Here is a 20,277-nt window from a genome sequence, read left to right on the forward strand (position 1 = left end):
CCCGGGACCCTCTCCCCCACCCCCACCCCCCCCAGCACCTTCTCCCCCCTCCGACCCTCTCCCCTTCCAGGACCCTCTCTCCCCCCGGGACCCTCTCCCCCTCCAGGACCCTCTCTCCCCGCGGGACCCTCTCTCCCCGCGGGACCCTCTCTCCCCGCGGGACCCTCTCTCCCCCCGGGACCCTCTCCCCCCCCCCCAGCACCCTCTCCCCCCCCCGCCCCGGGACCCTCTCCCCCTCCAGGACCCTCTCTCCCCCGGGACCCTCTCTCCCCAGGCACCCTCTCTCCCGGGACAACCTCTCCCCCCCGGGACCCTCTCCCCCTCCAGGACCAGGACCCTCACCCCCCCCCCCCCGGACCCTCTCTCTCCCCCCGGGACCCTCTCCCCCTCCAGGACCCTCTCTCCCCCCCCAGGACCCTCTACCCCACGCTCCCCCCCCCCCCGGACCCTCTCCCCCCCCCGGGACCCTCTCCCCCCCCGGGACCCTCTCCCCCTCCAGGACCCTCTCTCCTCCACGGGACCCTCTCCTCCCCGGGACCCTCTCCCCCCCCGGGACCCTCTCCCCCTCCAGGACCCTCTCCCCCTCCAGGACCCTCTCTCCTCCCCGGGACCCTCTCCCCCTCCAGGACCCTCTCTCCTCCCCGGGACCCTCTCCCCCTCCAGGACCCTCTCTCCTCCACGGGACCCTCTCCTCCCCGGGACCCTCTCCCCCCCCCGGGACCCTCTCCCCCCCCCGGGACCCTCTCCCCCTCCAGGACCCTCTCTCCCCCCCCAGGACCCTCTACCCCACGCTCCCCCCCCCCCCCGGACATTCTCCCCCCCCGGGACCCTCTCCCCCTCCAGGACCCTCTCTCCCCCCGGGACCCTCTCCCCCCGGGACCCTCTCCCCCGGGGACCCTCTCCCCCCCCCGGGACCCTCTCCCCCCGGGACCCTCTCCCCCCGGGACCCTCTCCCCCGGGGACCCTCTCCCCCCCCGGGACCCTCTCCCCCCGGGACCCTCTCCCCCCGGGACCCTCTCCCCCGGGACCCTCTCCCCCCGGGACCCTCTCCCCCGGGGACCCTCTCCCCCCGGGACCCTCTCCCCCGGGGACCCGCTCTCCTCCCCGGGACCCTCTCCCCCCGGGACCCTCTCCCCCGGGACCCTCTCCCCCCGGGACCCTCTCCCCCGGGGACCCTCTCCCCCTCCAGGACCCTCTCTCCTCCCCGGGACCCTCTCCCCCGGGACCCTCTCCCCCCGGGACCCTCTCCCCCGGGGACCCTCTCCCCCTCCAGGACCCTCTCTCCTCCCCGGGACCCTCTCCCCCCCGGACCCTCTCCCCCCGGGACCCTCTCCCCCCGGGACCCTCTCCCCCGGGGACCCTCTCCCCCCCCGGGACCCTCTCCCCCCGGGACCCTCTCCCCCCGGGACCCTCTCCCCCGGGACCCTCTCCCCCCGGGACCCTCTCCCCCGGGACCCTCTCCCCCCGGGACCCTCTCCCCCGGGGACCCTCTCCCCCTCCAGGACCCTCTCTCCTCCCCGGGACCCTCTCCCCCGGGACCCTCTCCCCCCGGGACCCTCTCCCCCGGGGACCCTCTCCCCCTCCAGGACCCTCTCTCCCCCCGGGACCCTCTCTCCTCCCCGGACCCTCTCCTCCCCCCCAGGACGCTCTCTCCCCCCGGGACACTCTCCCCCTCCAGGACCCTCTCCCCCCCGCGGGACCCTCTCTCCTCCCCGGGACCCTCTCCTCCCCGGGACCCTCTCCCCCCCCGGGACCCTCTCCCCCCCCGGGACCCTCTCCCCCCCCGGGACCCTCTCCCCCCGGGACCCTCTCCCCCCCCGGGACCCTCTCCCCCCCCGGGACCCTCTCCCCCCGGGACCCTCTCCCCCCCCGGGACCCTCTCCCCCGGGGACCCTCTCCCCCCCCGGGACCCTCTCCCCCCCGGGGGACGATACCTGGCTGAGTTGGCTGCTGAGCAGTAGGATCCCGAGGGTGAGGATCCGGACGCGGCCGCGCCCCCCTCCCTCGCTCCGGCTCCGGCTCCATCCCGCTCCGCTCCCGCTCCCGCTCCCGCTCCCGCACTCTCCGCTCGGCCCCCGCTCTCTCTGCGCCTCGGTCCCGCTCAGGCTCCCGGCCGCAGCCGCATGTCAGCCCCGCGGGCACCGGGAGCCGAGGATCCGAAGCGAATTCCCCAAAGCCGGAGCTGGAGCTGGATCCAGGAACAGCTACAGGATGTGACATCAATCCGGATAGAGAGAGGGAGGGAGGGATGGAAGAGAGATGGGGATGGAGAGAGAGAGAGAGAGAACAGAGAGAGAGAGAACAGACAGAGAGAGATGGGGATGGAGAGAGAGAGAGAACAGACACAGAGAGAAGGAGAGAGCGAGATGGGGATGGAGAGAGAGAGAACAGAGAGAGAGAACAGACAGAGAGAGAGAGAGAACAGAGAGAGAGAGAGAGGACAGAGAGAGAGAGATGCGGATGGAGAGAGAGAGAGAGAACAGACACAGAGAGAGAGAGATGGGGATGGAGAGAGAGAGAGAGAAAAAACAGACAGAGAGAGAGAGAACAGAGAGAGAGAGAAAACAGACAGAGAGAGAGAGATGGGGATGGAGAGAGAGAGAAAACAGAGAGAGAGAGAGAGAGATGGGGATGGAGAGAGAGAACAGACACAGAGAGAAAGAGAGAGAGAGAGATGGGGATGGAGAGAGAGAGAGAAAACAGAGAACAGAGAGAGAGAGAGATGGGGATGGAGAGAGAGAGAACAGAGAGAGAGAACAAACAGACTGAGAGAGATGGGGATGGAGAGAGAGAGAACAGACAGACAGAGAGAGAGATGGGGATGGAGAGAGAGAGATGGGGATGGAGAGAGAGAGCAGCCACAGACAGAGAGAGAAATGGGGGGTTGCTCAGCGAGTGAAGAGGTTTCTGTCACCGTCAGGAAGAATTTTTTAAAGAGCAGATAGCTGTTGGAAAGAGAGGCTTTTGCTTGTCATGGTCATTGAGTTACAAATAGTTAGTTACAGTAAGGAAGAAGAAAGGCAAACGGAAATGCTGCAGTAAATGTTTTATTACAGCAGGTGCATACACCAGGGAAGTCTTGCTGCAGCTGTACAGGGCATTGCTCAGAACACCCCTGGACTATTGGGCACAGTCTCTCGTCTCTTTATTCAAACATTGCAGACATATCAGAGAAGGTTCAACGTGGCCAATTCCTGAGGGGAACATTTGTCTGTTGAGGAAAGGTTTATATTCCTTGGAGTTCAGAACAATAAAGAACTGAAGAATAATCCCCATCGGACTGCTGATAGTCACAAATCTATCAGGTTCACCAATGTCCCTTTAAGGAGGGAGATCAGCCAACCCTACCTGGTCTGGCCTACATGTGACTTCACACCCACAGCAATGTGGGTGGACTCCTAACTGCCCTCTGTTAGGAGGGATGGACAATAAATAAATTGCCGCAATGGCCACATCCTATGAATGAGGTTATTCTAACCAAAACATTTTTGTCGTGAAGCGAGATGCTGAGAGTTGGGACAGGGTGACTCCTCAGAGGCTGTTTCTCGTGTGGGGTAATCTCGAATGAGGCTGTACAGTTTACAGAAAGAGTCTCTTTAAAGACAGAGATGAGGAATAATTTCTTCTCTCAGAGGGTCGTGAGTTTTTGGAACCCTTTGGCGTGAGCAAGGGAGCTGCTCCAATCAGATTGGACAGATTTTTGATTAGGGTGCCTGGTCTGCGAAGGAAAATGGAGTTGACAACAATTAGAGCAACCATTTCTCCACAATCCTCATGTAAAAACTACAGGTTGATACTTTTCCATCTAAATAAACAGCTTTCAACCCTGTTCTCTGCTTTCTGTTTCTTCACCAGCTTTCGACCTGTTATGTATCTACCCCCTGACTATGCGTGTTCTGACCTTTTGTGCCTCTGTTTGATTCATTCAGAGGATGTGGGCATCACTGGCCAGATCAGAATTCATTGCCCATTCCCAATTACCTAGAAGGCAGTTGTGTCAACCATATTGTTGTGAGTCTGAGTCACACATAGACCAGACCAAATAAGGATCGCAGACTATCCTTCCTAAAGAACATTGAGTAAACTAGATGGACTTTTCCAACAGTTGACATGGTCCATGGTTTCATGGTCCTCATTTGACTCTCAATTCTAGATTTTTACTGAATTCAAATTCCGCCATCTGCCCTGGCAGGATCTGAACCCAGATTCCCAAAACATTACCTGGCTCTCTGGATAAATGGTCTCGTGATAATTCAACCAGGCCAATGACCTCCCCATGTGGAACCTTATCAAAGGATATTTCAAAGTCTACATACATTAAATCTACTGCATTACCCTTATCTGCCCTTACTATTACTTCTTGAAATAAGTCATTAAAGTTAATTAAATTTGACTTTCACTGATGGCAATATGATAGAAAACCTCGCTGAATAAGAAAGTTCAAAGGGGACTAGAAAAAGAGAAGCAAAGAGAGAATACAAACAGAGACTGGCAGTTAAAAAAGAAAGGAATGCAAAAGTCTTCTAGGTGTGTGCAACCAGTAAAACGAGTGGGGCTGGTGAGAGATCACAAAGGGATTTACGCATGGAGGCAGGGGACAAGATTGTGGTATTAAATTAATACTTTGCATCTGTCTTCATCAAGGAAGAAGCTCCTGCCCAGGTCAGGTCAAAGAGGAAGTAATTCAGTTACCAGAACAGTTTAAGATTGATAAGGAAGTGATATTGGAGAGGCAGTCTCCATTGAAAGTTTTCAAGTCCTAGGACTGGATAAGATGCATCCAAGGTTACTGAGGGAAGTAAGAATAGAAATTGTGCCAATCAATTTACCAGTTTTCCTTATACTGGGATGGTGACAAAGGATTGGAGAATTGCAAATGTTATACCCTTGATCAAGAAAGCACAGAAAAATAAGTTCAACAGCTACAGGCCAGTCAGTTCCCCCTAGGCAATAAGGAAACTTTAAGAAACAATAACTCAGACCAAGTTAATAGTCTCATGGACAAATAGGTTTTGTAAAGGATAATCACATTGAACTAACTCACTGGTAGTTTTTTCTGATGAAGTGACAAAGAGGGTTGTTGAAGGTAATATGTGGATGTATTGTATGTGGACTTTCAGAAGGTGTTTGAAGCAGTGTTTGAACAGTTAGGGATCATGGAGTAAAAAGGGCAGTAGTTACATCGATACAACATTGGCTGAGTGGCAGGAAACAGAGAGTAATAGCTAATGGATACTTTTCAGATTGGAAAAAGATTTGTATTGGATTTTGTCAAGGGTCAGTCTTGGGACCCTTGCTTTCTCTGGTAGATATCAATGATCTGGATCTAGGTGTTCAAGGTGTGAAGATGCTGCTCCTTTAACAAGGTGATGCTGTTCTTGGCTTTTTTTTCAGAGAGATTGTAAAAACAGTGATTCTGAAAGGTCCCAGTTTGAAGGGTTTTCATGCCAATTTGATTATAGCTAACAGATACTGCCTCAGGCAACAGGCTTTCAAGTTAAAAACAACACTTGTACAATGAAAGGGAGTGGTCAGTTCACCCAACTCAGCTATGTTCTGGATTGATTTGGTTTTAGCAGGCAGTGAGTTTTAAACTACTGGATCCAAAGAAGCAGCTCCAGGCTGATCCTCCCTTTCTCTGACATCTCTCCTGTAAGATCGTGTTTGATTTCCCCTTTTGTGCCAAAGGGTGTTTATGGGGATTGTTGCAAGCATTTGGAACAAAGTCATTTAATTGGGATAATCTGTTGGGTTTTTTGGATAGGTTAAGATATTCTTTATTCTGTTTTCTTTTGTTTGTGTTTCCTTCGGTCGCCTTGCAAATAACTTCTGTTTTGTTTAAAACTGAGTGGTTTAACCAGCTGCATCGCTCCTGGAATATCCACTCTACACCTGCTTAAAACAACCAGCAAAGTTACGGTCTGGGCTACTTTCTTGAAATGGTTTGAGGGGGGTCTGGCCTGGACCATAACAAAGGCACTTTCGAAGTTGAAAAACATTGTAACACACGAGGAGGGCAGGGCAAAACTTTAAAACTGGTGATAGGTGACAGAAGTTCAATGTGAAGAAATGGAAGCTAAAGCACTTTAGCACAGAGGACATGGAGAGAAACTTCAGTAAGGTGTTCGACAAGGTTCCACGTGGTAGACTGGTTAGCAAGGTTAGATCACATGGGATAGAAGGACAACTAGCCATTCGGATGCAGAAACAGCTCGAAGGTAGAAGGGTGATGGTGAAGGGTGGCTGGACCGTGACCAGTGGGGTCCACTGCCCTTTGTCATTTGTTTAAAAGATTCAGATGTGAACATAGGAGGTGTGGTTAGTAAATTTGCAAATGACACCCAAATCGGAGGCGTAGTGGACAGCGAAGAAGGGTACCTCAGATTACAATAGGATCATGATCAGATGGGCCAATGGGCTGAGGAGTGGTGAATGGAGTTTAATTTAGATAAATGTGAGGTGCTGCATTTTGGAAAAGCAAATAAGGGCAGGACTTATGCACTGAATTATAAGGTCCTGGGGAGTATTGCTGAACAACGAGACCTTGGAGTGCAGGTTCATAGCTCCTTGAAAGTGGAGTAACAGGTAGATCGGATAGTGAAGAAGGCGTGAAGGGAGAGGCTGAACAGGCTGGGGCTGTTTTCCCTGGAGCATCGGAGGCTGAGGGGTGACCTTATAGAGATTTACAAAATTATGAGGGGCATGGATAGGTGGTGGAATCCAAAATTGGAGGGCAAAGGTTTAAGGTGAGAGGGAAAAGATTTAAAAGGGACCTAAAGGGGTAACATTTTCATGCAGAGGGTGATATGTGCATGGACTGAGCTGCCAGAGGAGGTGGTGGAGGTTGGTACAATTACAAAAACATTGAAAAGGCATCTGGATGGGTATATGAATAGGAAGGGTTTGAAGATATGGGTTAAATGGGATAGATTAATTTAAGATATTTGATTGGCATGGATGAGTAGGACTGAAGAGTCTCTTTCTGTTCTGTATATCTCTATGACTGTATGACAAGATAAAACAGGGGGGTACAATTCAAAAAGGGGGTGCCGGAGCTGAGGAAGCAAGGTGTATATGCGCACAGATCATTGAAGGTGGCAGGATATTGGGAGCGAGCAGTAAATAAAGTAAACAATGTCCTCGGCTTTATTAATAATGGCATAGAGTCCAAGAGCAAGGAAGTTTTATTAAATTGTATGAACAGCTGATTCAGCATCAGTTGGAGTTTTGTGTTCACTTCTGGGTATCCCATTGAAGGAGGGATGGAATGGCATCAAAGAGAACAAAGAAAAGATTCCTGAGAATGTTCCAGGGATAAGGAATTTCAGTGATGAGGATGAGCTGGAGAAACTGGGACTGTTCCCCTTGGAGGCATGAAGACTGAGAGAAGATGGTCAAAACCGTGAAAGATCCAGACAGAAGGCATTGGTCAGAATCATTGGTGACCTTTAAGCGGCAATTGGATAGGTACATGGATGGGTGCTTAAGCTAGGACAAATGTTCGGCACAACATCGTGGGCCAAAGGGCCTGTTCTGTGCTGTATTGTTCTATGTTCTATGTTCTCTGAGACAGAAAGCAAGCTGTTTCCATTGATTAGAAGCTTCAAGAACCAGAGCAGAATAGTTAGTCAAAGTAATTTGTGAACAGATAAGTCAAAGGTCTGGATTAAGGAATGAGTAAGAGAAGCGAAGTGATATGTGGAAAGATATTATCACACAGTCAGTGGTTGGGGGCTGGAATGTACTGCTTGGCAAGCTGGGGAAGGAATGAATAACTGAGCTTTCCATAGGGAACCGGACCATCACCCAAAAAAGGAGAATTCTACAGCGATATAGAGAAAAGGCAGGGCAGTGGTACAAGATGCATTTCTTCTTCAGACAATCAGTAGAGATACAATGGGCTGGATGGCCTCCTTGTGTGCTTTAACTCTCCGTGATTCTGGTAAGGATTCGGGGGGAGTTAGGCAGCAAACAAGGGAGAAGGGTACAGAGAGTTACAGTGAAATGAGGTGGCACAGTGGCTAGCGCTGCCACCTCACAACACCAGGGACCTGGGTTGGATTCCAGCCTCGGTGATTATCTGTGTGGAGTTTGCACGTTCTCCCCGTGTCTGTGTGGGTTTCCTCCAGGTGCTCTGGTTTCATCCCACAGTCCAAAGATGTGCAGCTAGGTGGATTGGCCATGGGAAATTGCCCATAGTGTCCAGGGATGTACAGGCTGGGTGGGTTAGCCATGGGAAATGCAGGGTTATGGGAATGGAGGCCAGTTCAAGGTGGGGTATTCTTCAGAGAAAATTCATTGGGCCAAATGACTTCTTTCTGCCCTGTAGCAATTCTATGAAGAAAGATGAGGGGACACTTGAATGGAGCATAAGTGCTGTCACCAACTTGAGGGGGGAATGGTCTTTAATCCTCTACAATTCAATGTAATATTAGCTATCCCAGTAAATAAGGAGGCAAAGTAATTACTTAATATTTTTACCATTTTGCTGTCATGGTCTATATGTTTATCAGGTGTATCCTTTTGGGATCCTATCCCAAACCTGATACCTTTGATTTCTAACTCTGCACCATGTTCATTTTATTGTGTGCTTTCTGTCTGCACTCTTCCTTATTTTTCCAATCTCTTTGTATTCCTGTTCATCATCCTCTAATTCACTGTTTAGCCAGTTGGCTCCATCTCTTTCGTTCCAATTTCCTGCTGGTTTTGTATTCATCCTTGACGTGGGATGTGTTCTTTTTTTAAACTGGACAAATTTTTCCTGTAACACTATTGAGCAATGTTTTGCACTACTGTCTTGATTTATGGTCAGTATTTTCCATTGGTCTATTCTCATTTCCTTAACAGCATCTTCTTTCCAAAGTATTCCGTTGCCCTTTGATTGTCATTCTGAAGCATTGAAACACCCCTCCCTGTTGAGTGAAGAGGATTTTGTCCTTTGGCCCCTGTCTGTAGGTAATCCCTGTGTCTTCAGAAGAGCATTCCATGTCATGAATGTAAACTAACCATTGGATCCCTCAGGCATTCTCCCTCCATCACTTGTCTTGTCTGTCCCTGATTTGTCTTTGGTTGCAGCCTTAGGTTGGAACATTGCCTCCTTGAGTTGTCCTGCCTGACTGCTCGTTTTTCTTCCAGAGGTTGACACATTTCTGCATTGCTTGCCCTGAAGTAGTAGCCCTGGTGACAGTGATGGGAGGGAGAGAGAATACCCACTCATCATGGTCCATGCAGGAACCAGCAAAACACATTTAAAAACTGTGAATGTGACTCCTTTATTCAGAAAGCAGGAAGCTGCAGGTCTGTTAGCTGAACATCTTACAGGGGGAAGACGGTAGAAACTATTATTAAAGTCATCATAGCAGGGCACTCAGGAAAGTTTAAGGTAATCAGGCAGAGTCAATCTGGTTAATGAAAGGGAAATCGTGTTTGACCAAGTTTTTGGAGGTCTTTGAAAAAGGAATGTGTGTAGGGTATAAAGGGGAACTGGTGAGAGGACTGGATTGAGCTTTCCAGAGCCATTTGGTAAGATGTCTCATCAAAGATTATTGTGGAAAATAAAAACGCAGAGTAACATTTTAGCATGGATAGGAGATTGGCTTGCTTAAAGGAAGTAGGGTGTAGACATGAATTGGTACTTTTCTGGCTGGCAGGTGTAATGGATGGTGTGTCACAGGGGTCAGTGCTGGGACCTCAACTGTTTACAATTCCTGTAAGCCGCTTGGATGAAGAGACAGAAGGTCAATGTGCAGGTACAACAAATAATTTGGAAAACTCTTCGAGTGTTATTGTTTATTGAGAAGGGTTTTGAATCCATAATTAAAGAGGTTATGCTTCGGTTATACAGGTCCCTGCTGTTTGGAGGGCTGTGTACAATATTATTGAAGGAAAGATGTACATATATTGGAGGCATTTCACATGAGCTTTACTGGAATAATAATTCGAATAGGCAGGTTGTCTTATGAGGAAACATTTTAGATCTCTGAAGCTTGTACCTACTGGAGTTTAAATGAGGTGATCTGGTTGAAACATAATCTAAGACATAGCAGCAAAAGTAGGCCATTCGGCCCATCAAGTCTGCTCCCCTGTTTGATTCTGGCTGATAGGTTTCTCAACCCCATTCTCCAGCCGTCTCCCTGTGGTGAAAATACCTTATTTAATCTGCAATTTAGTTTCTAATAAGCAAATTATTTTGAGCTTACTGAGATAATTTGGTTAAAATCTTTCTTGTACTAGATAGCAGTAATAAAGAGAAACAAGATAAAGTTTTAAAGAAGTGGCCATCCTGGTGATGCACTATAAGACAGTGTCTCCTTTATGGTCACACACAAGCAGAGGGAATTCTTCCCAGACTTTGGCAACCACTCCTCAAGGAGGTCGCCATTGACAACGAGACCAACAGTGGATCAGTTACACCAGCTCAGGCTTCGACAGACTACAACAGCGAGTGTTTGATAGAAAAGGTCAACAGGTCAACAACTGTCCAACACAGTAAGTGTTGTCACCACATTCTCTTACTGCAGTGAGACTCCAGCCATGGACTAGTGACACACAACAAGATGAGAAAAATTCCACCAGGAATATCCTGGCTGCATTTCCTGGATTCAATGGCAGAATCTTTGAACAATTACTCAAGCCAGCTCCAGCAGCACTCACGCAAAACTCTGGTGAAATGGTGGTTCCAAACTGGTTTCGTGACAGGAGTCGGAGGCTGGTGGTCCAGGCTGTTTGATGGGAGCTCTATGTGTAATGGTGTACCTCGGGATCAGTGCGGGCTGCTACATTGTTTGTGATGTTCAGAAATGATGTCGATGAAAATGTTGAGGGATGATAAATAAGTTTGTGAATGACACAAAGATTGGTTGAGTGGTTGACAGTGAAGACAAAGATGATAGGTTACAGGAGGATACAGGTGGATTGGTCAGAGCTCCCTTCATTAGAACCCTGCTCCCTTCATTACAATCCCACTCCCTTCATTACAATCCCACTCCCTTCATTATAACCCCGCTCCCATCATTTCAATCCCACTCCCTTCATTACAATCCCACTCCCTTCATTACAATCCCATTCCCTTCATTATAACCCCGCTCCCATCATTTCAATCCCACTCCCTTCATTACAATCCCACTCCCTTCATTTCAATCTCACTCCCTTCATTACAATCCCACTCCCTTCATTACAATCCCACTCCCTTCATTACAATCCCACTCCCTTCATTACAATCCCAAACCCTTCATTACAATCCCACTCCCTTCATTTCAATCCCACTCTATTTATTACAATCCCACTCCCTTCATTTCAGTCCCACTCCCTTCATTACAACCCCACTTCCTTCATTACAACCCTGCTCCCTTCATTACAATCCCACACTCTTCATTTCAATCCCGCTCCCTTCATTACAATCCCACATCCTTCATTGCAATCCCACTCCCTTCATTAGTGTGTCTACTTCAATGCCAGAAGTATCCGGAATAAGGTGGGAGAGCTTGCAGCATGGGTTGGTACCTGGGACTTTGATGTTGTGGCCATTTCGGAGACATGGATAGAGCAGGGTGAGGAATGGATGTTGCAGGCTCCAGGGTTGAGATCTTTCTTTCAGAATAGGCAAGGCGGTAAAAGAGGGGGAGGTTTGGCCTTGTTCGTCAAGGATAATATAACGGTGGCTGAGAGAACTTTTGAAGAGGACTCGTCTACTGAGGTTAGAAACAGGAGAGGAGAGGTCACACTGCTTGGAGTTTTTTATAGGTCTCTGCAGAGTTCCAGGGAGGTGGAAGAGAGGATTAGCAAAATTATTCTGGGTAGGAGTGAAAGGTCATTATGGGGGGACTTTAACTTCCCCAACATTGACTGGAAACGCTATAACTCTAGTATGTTGGATGGATCAGTTTTTGTCCAATGTGTACAGGAGAGTTTCCTGACACAGTGTATCGAAGGGCCGATAAGAGGGGAAGGCCACACTGGATCTGGTACTTGGTAATGAACCAGGCCAGGTGTTTGATTTAGTTGTCGGTGAGCACTTTGGAGAGAGCGACCATAATACGTAACTGAATTATGGAAAGGGACAGGTACATGCCACAGGTCAAGTGTTATCGATGGGGCAAAGGCAATTATAATGCGATTAGGCCAGGATTAGGATGCATAGAATGGGGTAGCAAAATACAGGGGATGCAGACAATGGAAATGTGGAGCTGGTTTAGGGAACAGATATTGCGTGTCCTTGATAGGAATGTCCCTGTCAGGCAGGGAGGAAGTGATAAGGTACGGGAACCGTGGTTTACTACAGGAATTGCATCTCTTGTTAAGCAGAAGGAGGAGGCTTATGTGTTTATGAGGCAAGATGGTTCAGATGAGGCGTTGGAGAGTTACAGATCAGCTAGGGAGGGTTTAAAGAGAGAGTTAAGAGCAAAGAGAGGACACGAGCAGTCTTTAGCAAATAGAATAAAGGAGAACCCTAAAGCTTTCTATAGGTATGTGAGGAATAAAAGGATGACTAGGGTGGGAAGGGCTTATGCCCGAAACGTTGATTTTCCTGCTCATCAGAAGCTGTCTGACCTGCTGCACTTTTCCAGCACCACACTTTTCAACTCTGGTCTCCAGCATCTGCTCCTCACTTTCTCCTAAGGTGGGAATAGGGCCAGTCAAAGACAGAAGAGGGAAGTTGAGTGTGGATCCTGTGGAGATCAGAGAGGTGCTAAATGAACATTTCTCATCAGTTTTCACTCAGGAAAAGGAAAACATTGTAGAGGAGAAGAATGAGGTACGAGGTATTAGACTAGAAAGAATCGAGGTTAGTTACGAACAGGTGTTATCAATCCTAGAAGGAATGAAAGTAGACAAGTCCCGTGGGCCGGATGGGATTTATCCGAGGATTCTCTGGGAAGCTAGGGAGGAGATAGCAGAGCCTTTGGCTTTGATACTTGAGTCGTCATTGTCTACAGGTTTAGTACCAGAGGACTGGGGGATTGCAAATGTTGTGCCCTTGTCCAAGAAGGGCAGTAGAGATGACCCAGGTAATTATAGACCAGTGAGCCTTACTTCTGTTGTAGGAAAGGCTTTGGAAAGGATTATAAGAGATAAGATTTATAATCATCTAGCAAGCAACAATTTGATTTCAGATAGTCAATATAGTTTCGTCAAGGGCAGGTCGTGTCTCACAAATCTCATTGAGTTTTTTGAGAAGGTGACCAAGCATGTAAATGAGGGTAGAGCGGTTGACGTGGTATACATGGACTTCAGTAAAGCCTTTGATAAGGTTCCACATGGTAGGCTGTTGGAGAAAATGCAGAGGCATGGAATTGAGGGTGATTTAGCAGTTTGGATTAGAAACTGGCTTTCTGAAAGAAGGCAGTGAGTGGTGGTTGATGGGAAATACTCAGCCTGGAATCCAGTTACTAGTGGTATTCCACAAGGATCTGTTTTGGGACCACTGCTGTTTGTCATTTTTATAAATGACTTAGAGGCAGGCAAAGGTGGGTGGGTTAGTAATTTTGCAGACGACACTAACGTCGGTGGAGTAGTGGACAGTTTGGAAGAATGTTACAGGTTGCAGGGGGACTTGGATAAACTGCAGAATTGGGCTGAGAGGTGGCAAATGGAGTTCAATGCAGCAAAATGTAAGGTGATGCACTTTGGGAAGAATAACAGGAAGGCAGAGTACTGGGTCAATGGAAAGATTCTTGGTTGTGTGGATGTGCAGAGGGATCTTGGAGTCCATGTACATAGATCCCTGAAAGTTGCCACCCAGGTTGATAGTGCTGTTAAGAAGACATATGGTGTGTTAGGTTTCATTGGTAGAGGGATTGAATTCTGGAGCTGTAATGTCATTCTACAACTATACAAAACGCTGGTGCAGCCACACTTGGAATATTGTGTACAGTTCTGGTTACCATATTTCGGGAAGGATGTGGCAGCATTGGAAAAGGTGCAGAGGAGATTTACCAGGATGTTGCCTGGTCTGGAGGGAAGGTCTTATGAAGAAAGGCTGAGAGATTTGGGTCTGTTCTCATTGGAGAGAAGAAGGTTAAGAGGGGATTTGATAGAGACATACAAGATGATCAGAGGATTAGGTAGCGTAGACAGGGAATGTCTTTTTCCGAGGATGATGACGTCAGCTTGTACGAGGGGGCATAACTGCAAATAGATTTAAGATTTAAATTAAGATTAATAATAAAATAAGATTAAAATAGATTTAAGAAAGATGTCAGAGGCAGGTTCTTTACATAGAGAGTGGTAAGGGCGTGGAATGTCCTACCTGCCAATGTAGTTAACTCAGCCACATTTAGGGGCATTTAAACAATTCTTGGATAGGCCCATGGATGATATTGGGATAGTATAGGGGGACGAGCTGAGAATAGTTCACAGGTCGGCACAACATCGAGGGCCGAAGGGCCTGTTCTGTGTTGTATTGTTCTATGTTCTCTTACAACCCTGCTCCCTTCATTTCAATCCCACTCCCTTTATTTCAATCGCAATCCCTTCATTACAATCCCACACCCTTCATTTCAATCCCAATCCCTTCATTGCAACTCCACTTCCTTCATTACCATCCCACTCCTTTGATTTCAATCCTGCTCCCTTCATTTCAGTCCCACTCCCTTCATTACAACCCCGCTCCCTTCATTACAATTCCACCCTCTTCATTTCAATCCTGCTCCCTTCATTACAATCCCACTCCCTTAATTTCAATCCTGCTCCCTTCATTACAAACCCACTCCCTACATTACAATCCTGCTCCCTTCATTACAATCCCACTCCCTTCATTACAATTCCACTCCCTTCATTACAATCCTGCTCCCTTCATTACAATCCCACACCCTACATTTCAATCCCACTCCCTTCATTTCAACCCCACTCCCTACATTACAATCCCATTCCCTACATTTCAATCCCACTCCCTTCATTACAATCCCACTCCCTACATTACAACCCCACTCCTACATTACAATCCCACTCCCTTCATTACAATCCCACTCCCTTCATTACAATCCCGCTCCCTTCATTACAATCCCACACCCTACATTTCAATCCCACTCCCTTCATTTCAACCCCACTCCCTACATTACAATCCCATTCCCTACATTTCAATCCCACTCCCTTCATTACAATCCCACTCCCTACATTACAACCCCACTCCTACATTACAATCCCACTCCCTTCATTACAATCCCACTCCCTTCATTACAATCCCGCTCCCTTCATTACAATCCCACACCCTACATTTCAATCACACTCCCTTCATTACAACCCCACTCCCTACATTACAATCCCACTCCATACATTACAATCCCATTCACTACATTTCAATCCCACTCCCTTCATTACAATCCCGCTCCCTTCATTACAATCCCACACCCTACATTTCAATCCCACTCCCTACATTACAACCCCACTCCCTACATTACAATCCCATTCCCTACATTTCAATCCCACTCCCTTCATTACAATCCCACTCCCTACATTACAACCCCACTCCTACATTACAATCCCACTCCCTACATTTCAATCCCACTCCCTTCATTACAATCCCATCCCTTCATTACAATCCCACTCCCTTCATTACAATCCCATTCCCTACATTTCAATCCCACACCCTTCATTACAATCCCTCTCCCTTCATTACAATCCCACTCCCTACATTTCAATCCCACTCCCTTCATTACAATCCCACTCCCTATATTTCAATCCCACTCCCTTCATTACGATCCCACTCCCTACATTTCAATCCCACTCCCTTCATTACAATCCCACTCCCTTCATTTCATTCCTACTTTGTGTTCACCTCTCGGGGTCCTGAGCCAGGATTTCATCATCCAGAGGATTGAAGCAGAGAACTCAAAACATGATGTTTGAGCCTTGGTTCGAGCACATTGCAACATTGGCTGTCCCATTCGATATCAGTGCAAACGAGGCCATTCGGTCCATCAAGGTCACTCTGTCATCCGATCATGGCTCTTACATTTCTCAACACCATTCTCCTGCCTTCTCCCCATAACCCCTAGTTAGATTCTCAATATCTCTGTCTTAAATACACTCACCGGCCTGGCCTCCACTGCCCTCTCTAACACTGAACTCCACAGATTCCCCACCTTCTGGCTGAAGAGATTCCTCCCCATCCCAGTTCTAAAGGGTCAGCCCCTCACCCTGAGGCTATGCCCTGGAGTCCTAGTCTCTCCTCTGAGTGGAAACATCATCTCCACCTCCACCTCTACTCAGGCCTCTCAGTACTCTGTCAGTTTCAATGTGATCTCCCGCATCCTTCTAAACTCCATTGTGTACAGACCCAGAGTCTTCAACTACTCCTCATAATGCAAGCCCTTCATCCCCAGGATGATTCTTATAAACCTACACTAGAGCCACACAACCTTTCTTCAATACAGGGTCTAAAGCTTCACACATTATTCCAAACACGCTCTGACCAGAGCCTTATACAGCCTCAGCAGTACACCTCTGCTACAGATGAATGCTAACATTGCATTTACCTTTCTACCTGCCAACTGAACCTGCATGTTAGCCTTAAGAGAATCAGGGCTCCCAAGTTTCTTCGTCCTTCAGATTTTGGAAGCCTTTCTCCATTTAGAAAATAGTCCATGTCTCTATTCTTCCTACCAAAGTGCATCCCCTCCCCACACCTTGCCACATTGTATTCCCTCTACCTGTTTTTTTGCCCGCTCTCCCGGCCTCTCCAAGTCTTTCTGCAGCCTCCCAGCTTCCTCAACAATAGCTGGCCCCTCATCTATTTTTGTGTCATCCACAAACTTAGCAACAACGCCCTCAGCTCCTTCCCCCAGATTGGAAATGTATAGCGGAAGTAACTGCGGTTGCAACACTGACTCGTGCGGAACTCTACTGCCATCCTGAAAAACACCCCTTTATCTCCACACTCTGCCTCCCAGCAGACTGCCAATCCTCCATCCATACCAGCACCTTGCCCAGAACACCAAGGGCTCTTACCTTGAATCACAGCCTCTTGTGCAGCACCTTGTCAAAGTTATTCTGGAAATTCAAATAGATCATGTCACTGTCTCTCCTTTGTCTGATCTACTCATTACTTCCTCAAACGAGTTTGAACAGATTTACCAGGTACGACCTCCCCCTGACTCAGCCCTATTTTACCAGGCACGTCTGCAGTATCACCTTTCATAACGGACTCTGAAATCCCTGTTCCAGGGGAGTATCAAAATGATGGAGAAGGTGCCAAAGGTTTTCTGAGCTGCAAGACCAAAATGTGATGCTTTAACTAACAGGGAAGACGGAGCAGATTTGAACTCATTTCCCAAGAACGGAGAAGCTTGAGCAGCCACCTGTGAAAGACTTCAATCTGATGGGTGGCCATCAGTATAGACCATCCGTAATCAATCCAGCAGGGAATTCAGGAGAAAGCTCTGCAGCCAGAGACGAGGACGAATATGAAATCCATTCCCATGGTGAGTGTCACAGTGAAACAACAGACTGAAGGTGGATTAAAATGTTAGGGAGAAATCAATCAAAGGATTTTGGGACAGGATCAGATGAAGCAGGGGTGGGAGGCTTACGTGGAGGAGAAACATCAACACAGGGTAGATGGGCTGAATGGCCTGTGCTGGAAATACAGCACAATTCCGCATGAAGCACCTTGAGAAATGTGACAAGAGGTGATTGATTTTTTAATTCCCAGTGTACGTGCTGCGTACTATGCAGAATCCAGCGTCAAGTCATTGCTGGAATGAGGTGTGTTGAGGTTTTCAGGCTGAACGCTGCTTCTCTCTCTGCAGTTTGTGGATGGATTGCTGCTGAACAGACAGAGAGGAGAGTGTTCCTGGGTCCTGCTCCATAACACACTGCTCTCACCCTCACTGCTCTGTCCCTCACTGCTCCAGATCACACTGCTCTGATCCTCATTGCTCTGACCCTCACTGCACTATCCTCCACTGCTCTGTACCTCACAGCTGTGTACCTCACTGCTCTGTCCTACACTGCTCCAGATCAAACTGCTCTGACCCTCACTGCTCAGACCCTCATTGCACTATCCCTCACTGCTCTGTACCTCACAGCTCTGTCCCTCACAGCTCTGTACCTCACTGCTCTGACCCTCACCGCTCGATACCTCACTGCTCTGACCCTCACTGCTCTGACCCTCACTGCTCTGGACCTCACAGCTCTGTCCCTCACTGCTCTGTCCCTCACTGCTCTGTACCTCACTGCTCGGGCCCTCATTGCTCTGACCCTCACTGCTCTGTCCTTCACTTCTCTGACCCTCACTGCTCTGTTCCTCACTGCTCTGACCCTCACTACTCTGTTCCTCACTGCTCTGACCCTCACTACTCTGACCCTCACTGCTCTGTCCCTCACTGCTCTGACCCTCACTGCTCTGACCCTCACTGCTCTGACCCTCACTGCTCTAGACCTCACTGCTCTGACCCTCACTACTCTGACCCTCACTGCTCTGACCCTCACTGCTCTGACCCTCACTGCTCTGACCCTCACTGCTCTGTACCTCACTGCTCTGAACCTCACTGCTCTGTCCCTCACTGCTCTGTCCCTCACTGCTCTGACCCTCACTGCTCTGAACCTCACTGCTCTGTCCCTCACTGTTCTGACCCTCACTGCTCTAGACCTCACTGCTCTAACCCTCAATGCTCCAGAACTCATTGCTCTGACCCTCACTGCTCTGTCCCTCACAGCTCAGACCCTCACTGCTCTGTATCTCATTGCTTGTCCCTCACAGCTTGGACACTCATTGCTCTGACCCTCACTGCTCTGTCCCTCACTGCTCTGTACCTCACTGTTCTGTCCCTCACTGCTCTGTCCCTCACTGCTCTCACCCTCACTGCTCTGTCCCTCACTGTTCCAGATCACACTGCTCTGACCTTCATTGCTCTGACCCTCACTGCACTATCCCCCACTGCTCTGTACCTCACAGCTGTGTACCTCACTGCTCTGTCCCTCACTGCTCCAGATCAAACTGCTCTGACCCTCACTGCTCAGACCCTCATTGCACTATCCCTCACTGCTCTGTACCTCACAGCTCTGTCCCTCACAGCTCTGTACCTCACTGCTCTGTACCTCACTGCTCGGGCCCTCATTGCTCTGACCCTCACTACTCTGTACCTCACTGCTCTGACCCTCACTACTCTGTACCTCACTGCTCGGGCCCTCATTGCTCTGACCCTCACTGCCCTGACCCTCACTTCTCTGACCCTCACTGCTCTGACCCTCACTACTCTGTACCTCACTGCTCTGTCCCTCACTGCCCTGACCCTCACTGCTCTGTCCCTCACTGCCCTGACCCTCACTGCTCTGTCCCTCACTGCTCTGACCCTCACTGCTCGGACCCTCACTGCTTTGACCCTCACTGCTCTGTACCTCACTGCTCTGAACCTCACTGCTCTAACCCTCACTGCTCTAGACCTCACTGCTCTGAACCTCACTACGCTGTCCCTCACTGCTCTGTACCTCACTGCTCTAACCCTCAATGCTCCAGAACCCATTGCTCTGATCCTCACTGCTCTGTCCCTCACAGCTCAGACCCTCACTGCTCTGACCCTCACTGCTCTGTATCTCATTGCTTGTCCCTCACAGCTTGGACACTCATTGCTCTGACCCTCACTGTTCTGACACTCACTGCTCTGACCCTCACTGCTCTGTACCTCACTGCTCTGACCCTCAATGCACTGAACCTCACTGCTCTGACCCTCACTGCACTGTACCTCACTGCTCTGACCCTCACTGCTCTGTCCCTCACAGCTCGGACCCTCACTGCTCTGACCCTCACTGCTCCAGAACTCACTGCTCTGACCCTCACTACTCTGACCCTCAATGCTGTGACCCTCAATGCTGTGACCCTCACTGCTCTGTCCCTCACTGCTCTGTCCCTCACTGCTCTGACCCTCACTGCTCTGTACCTCACTGCTCTGACCCTCACTGCTCCAGAACTCACTGCTCTGACCCTCCCTACTCTGACCCTCAATGCTGTGACCCTCACTGCTCTGTACCTCACTGCTCTGAACCTCACTGCTCTGACCCTCACTGTTCTGTCCCTCACTGCTCTGAACCTCACTGCTCCGACCCTGACTGCTCTGACCCTCAATGCTGTGACCGTCACTGCTCTGTCCCTCACTGCTCTGACCCTCACTGCTCTGTCCCTCACTGCTCTGACCCTCACTGTTCTGTCCCTCACTGCTCTGAACCTCACTGCTCTGACCCTCACTGCTCTGTACCTCACTGCTCCAGAACTCACTGCTCTGCCCCTCACTGCTCTGACCCTCACTGCTCCAGAACTCACTGCTCTGACCCTCACTGCTC

At 49.4% G+C, this 20,277-nt stretch overlaps 1 protein-coding gene across 1 annotated transcript in view; it reads right to left on the reverse strand.

Moving 5' to 3' along the window:
• The window catches only part of LOC140469503 (noelin-like), a 54,981-nt gene extending 52,855 nt beyond the window's left edge, over positions 1 to 2,126 (reverse strand). Inside the window, exon 1 of the mRNA XM_072566074.1 lies at positions 1,935 to 2,126. The gene's annotated coding sequence lies outside the window, so the exon portion shown is untranslated. The remainder of the gene's footprint in view (positions 1 to 1,934) is intronic.
• Positions 2,127 to 20,277: the final 18,151 nt, after the last annotated feature.

This window comes from Chiloscyllium punctatum, chromosome 49 (assembly GCF_047496795.1).
Source record: "Chiloscyllium punctatum isolate Juve2018m chromosome 49, sChiPun1.3, whole genome shotgun sequence".
NCBI classification, from domain to species: Eukaryota; Metazoa; Chordata; class Chondrichthyes; order Orectolobiformes; family Hemiscylliidae; genus Chiloscyllium; species Chiloscyllium punctatum.